The sequence below is a fragment of the Chrysochloris asiatica genome, unplaced genomic scaffold (assembly GCF_000296735.1).
Source record: "Chrysochloris asiatica unplaced genomic scaffold, ChrAsi1.0 scaffold00149, whole genome shotgun sequence".
NCBI lineage: Eukaryota > Metazoa > Chordata > Mammalia > Afrosoricida > Chrysochloridae > Chrysochloris > Chrysochloris asiatica.
This window is the reverse complement of record NW_006408667.1, coordinates 266,096-270,863: the sequence shown is the minus strand read 5'-3', so window position 1 is coordinate 270,863 and position 4,768 is coordinate 266,096. Positions and strand designations below refer to the sequence as shown.

The window sequence follows — 4,768 nt, the reverse complement described above, 5'->3', positions numbered from 1 at the left end:
GACCAGGCATAACCACCACCACCACCACCACCACCACCACCACCACCACCAGGAACCCAAGTGGCACAAACGATCTGTGATCCACTGCTAATCCAAGGGTTGGTGGTTCAAATCCACCCAGTGGCTTTGAGTCAAAAGATATGAAAATCTGCTTCCATAAAAATGATACCAAGAGAGCCCTCTGGAACAAACCCCTCTGTAGTACATGGGGTTACCATGAATCAGGGGCTGACGCAATAGCAGATAACAGCAGTAAGAACTACCTCCCATTTTCTTCTGTCTTAATTTTCTTACCTACTTCAGCACATTTATTTTACCAGAACAGAAACATTTTATTTCATGTGGAGTCCTGGTGTGGCACTGTAAGATAAGCACTGGTGTGCTCACCATAAGGTGGGTGATTGAAACCTACCAGCCACTCCTTGGAAACCCTATACAAGGTTGCTATAAATTGGAATAGGCATTTAACAACAGCAACATGGAGTCCTGGGAGTCCTGGTGTGGCACTCTAAGATACATACAGGGTAGTGATGAATTAGAATAGGCTTGATGGCTTAACACCAATTAATCCTATAGATTAATTTGTAGGAGCTCTGGTAGCATAGTGGTTATGAAACGGGTTGCTAACCTCAGGGTCAGCAGTTTGAAACTACCAGCTGTTCTGCAGGAGAAAAATGAGGCTTTCTGCTCCCATAAAGATTTACAACCTTGGAAACCTTATACAGGGTTGCTATGAATCGGAACCGACTCCACGTCACATAGCAACCACAACAATAACAAAAGATTTATAGTGTGAAATTTTATTTTCCAAAACCAAATTATTTCTTTCCAGAACTTAATGAAGGCTTTTTCCCCTTCTTTTTCAATTTCTGTTTATTTTTGTTTCTTGTGAGAATGTCATCTTTTCAATATGAAAAGAAAAAGCAGCAAGTTTAACACAAATAGAAATTTGAAGTATAGAATGTTGTTGTGAAGTGCCATCGAGTCGGTTCCGACCCACAGCGACCCTTTATAGGGTTTCTGAGGAGCAGCTGGTGAGCTTGAACCGCCTACCTTGCAGTTCAAATGTCTTTGAAGTCTGACGCATTAACCCACAGTCCCACACCAGGACTAAAAAGTATAGAATTGTTGTTGTTCTTGTTGTTAGGTGCCATCAAGTTGGTACTGACCCATAGTGACCTTATGTACAGCAGAACGAAATACTGCCCAAACCTGGGCCAAGCTCACTACTGTTGCCACGCTTGAGTCCATTGATGCTGCCACTTGGCCAGGGGAAATAAAACAAGGAAAGAAATAAAAAAGACAATAGTGAGTGGAATGTCTTGACGTTTTTGAGGGATCAATTCCATGAAGCAGGTGCTATTCTGAACTCGATCATCTGCTCATCTACATCCTTCTGGACATATACCCATGGAAGACAGCAGCCAAAGGGAGGTACAGTGACAAGTATCACAGGCAGCCATAATGCTCTTGGTGTCAAAGACCTGTTGCGTGAGCTTAAGCACAGTGAGGACCGGGTACTGCTGGCTACCAAGTCTGGTTAGGGGGTCAAGACCAGGCATGAAGAAGTGGGGACATGGGAAGGGCGTCATGTTGACTGCTAGTTTGTGGAGGTTGGCTTTGAGGTGGCCAGGGAAGCGAATGCAGGTGGTGACACCACTTATCGTGACTGAGCCAAGGTGGTTTTGCTCTCTGTAGTTTGATGTGGTCAGTTTGAGGGTGCAGAAGCAGATATCATAGAGGGACTCATTATCAATGCAATGTCTTGTAAGTGTTCTCTACCAGCTGGTGGATAGACAGGGTGGTATTATAGGGCTCAATCACAATGTTGGATACTTTGGATGAGGGCACCACAATGAAGGTGGTCAGGATATTCTTTGAGGATCTTGTTTATGAGAAAGGTGCCCATTCCAGAGTCAGTGCCCCTGCCAAGTGAGGGATACATCTGGTAGCCCTGCAGTCAGTCACAGCTCTCGGCTTCCACAGTACGACATCCAAGATGGAGTCAGTAAATTCCGCCCCCTCTGTATAGTAGCCCTTGGCCCAGTTGTTGCCTGCCCTGGACTGACCAAAAACAAAGTAGTCTGTTTGTAGATATAGCCAAAAGGACCTGAGTAAACAGAGTGCATGGTCCCAGGTTCTGGATCCACCAAGATAGCACAGAAATGTATAATGAAAAATACAAAAATCATTGTGCTAATCCTCCCAATAAAAGCTACCAGTATTACCATAAACAAATCATTTGGTTTAAATGCATATGAAGTCTTTGGGTGATACAAATAGTTAAGTGCTAGGCTGCTAACAGAAAGGTTGGTTTGGCTCCACCAAGAGGCACCTCAGAAGAAAGGCCTGGCTACATACTTCTCCCCAAAATTAGCCCTATGAAAACCTTACAGAACACAGTTCTATAATTACTATGAGTCATAACTGATTGTACAGTGACTTGTACTAGTGAACGTGCATGGCATTTGATATATTGATTTTTTTATTTACCATTATTTCAATAGCGTGCCTTCATATTTCTAAAGAATATGATAGCATTATTTCATTGTATTGATGTACTATATTTATTTAATGATTTCTTTGTTAGTATACAATATTTGTATACTAAAATAAAACAAATATGATGTGACTCTGTGGATCAGTCTGAACTGTGAACCACAAATTTAGCAAGTCAAACCCACCAACTGCTTCTTGGAAACCCTATACAGGATCGCTATGAGTCAGAACTGACTCACCGACACTTAACAACAATAACAAATGCAACTAGTTGGCTATTTTTTCACTGTATTGATGTACTACACTTATTCAGTAACTTCTTTGTTAGTATACTATATTTTCAAACTAAAATAGAACACATATAAATATAACGAGTTTGTTATTTTTTTTAGAATATTAAATTTCCTGTCGCAATTGTTAGGTGCTGTCAAGTTGGTTCTGAATTATGATGGTTCTATACACAATGAAACAAAACATTGTCCAGTCCTGCACCATTTTCAAAATTGTTATGTTTGAGCCCATTATTGATGCCACTGTGTCAATCCATCTCATCGTGCGTCTCCTTTTTTGCTGACCTTCTACTTTACCAACCATGATGTCCTTCTTTAGGGACTAGTTCTTTCTGATAACATTTCCAAGGTATGACAAAGCCTAGTCATTCTGGCTTCTAAGAAGGTTTCTAGCTGTACTTTTTCCAAGACAGATTTGTTCGTTTTTCTAGAAGCCCACAGAATTTTCAATATTCTTCACCAACACCATAATTCAAATGTATCAGTTCTCCAGTCTAACATTCTTATGCAAGCAAGGTGATTGACGATACCATGGATTGGGTCAGGCATATCTTAATCCTCAAAGTTACATCTTAAATTCACTGGCTCCCACCTCCTCACCATAAAAAAAGAGGAGAAAAAAAAATCAGTCCACATCTTTCAGAATCACTCTTCACTGGGCCAGGTCACCTCTATATAAATCACACCATTGCCACAAGTCTGATTTGCCATTTGACTTTTATTTCTCTAAACTTGGTGAAATAGTCTAATTCTATAATTTAGGGAGATTTTTCATTTGTTATCCTTTAAAGTGAAGATGTCTGTTAAAGTTTTATTTCATGAGTTTATTGTGAAAAATATGCCAAAGTTATATTGACATTGCCAACAACACATGAATTTGGGATAATGTGATTTGATTTTCATCCTGGATTAAAACTGAAAACAGTGTGAAACATATATATCTTTATACTTTATCAGATCTGAGTCACCTTCTGTACATTCAGAATTCTAGAATAAAAAAAGCCCTAAATTAATGATGGAATAAATTCTATGGTCAGTTATTATACATGCCTTTCAAGTAGTAATAAAGCTTAATTAGTCATCTTCTAAAATCATTTAATTTTCTTTTTTTCCCCTTTTCTAATGTTTTATTGTGAATTATGTGATAGTTTACACGGGAAAACAGTTTTACATTTTCCTATATTATATCATTTCATTGCCATGGTTACAATCCCCTCCATGCATCATCAACCAACCACAGTATGTACCCTGCAAACCTGCTACCCAGGTCCTCAGCACACAGCCCTACTCCCTCTCTGAGTCTAAAGTCCCCAACCACTCCATTTCTCCACATTATTGTCTCTACCCCCATCTCTGATGTCACTACTTCTCTGGGTCGGGTCCCTCTCTCCGTTCTTCTCCCTTGATGGTTTCAGGGACCTCCACTCCTAGACTGAAAAGTTAATCACTCCCCTCCTTGCTACAAAATGTCTACCTTTACATTTCCAACCCTCACAGTCAGTCCTGATAACAATTATTCACTATTGTATCACAAGAGACCCGACATCTGCATTTCATTGCATCAGCCCCGCCTAGACAGATTGAATACTACTCAGTGGACATTCTACCTTGCTCCATGCCCTCTGGATCTAGATTCCCTCTTGAAAGCTTGGAAGCCAGTCACTTCTTGCCTTTGAAGCCCCCCCATTTTGGGTAGTCAATATCCAAGTTGCCCATCTTGTCTACTCTGTGTATGGAGGGGGTGGGAATGATCCTTGCTGTAAACATTTGTTCCCTCTTTTGAGCTACTGCATCCAGAGGTGTAGGTCAAGTTCATCACAATTTATCCAATTATTCTTTTTTTCCTCTTCTTTCTTCTTCTAGTTGAGCTCTGATCATCCAGTCATTGAAGCCAGGTCAAGTGGGTATTATCTGTAATATATACTCTCTCTTCATATCAGCTGGATGGTTCACTCTCCACTCTAGTCCTCTGTGGCTAT

The 4,768-nt window shown here is 40.4% G+C and overlaps 1 pseudogene; it reads right to left on the bottom strand.

Moving 5' to 3' along the window:
- Window positions 1-2,153, bottom strand: part of LOC102821984 — a 129,650-nt pseudogene extending 127,497 nt beyond the window's left edge.
- Window positions 2,154-4,768: the final 2,615 nt, after the last annotated feature.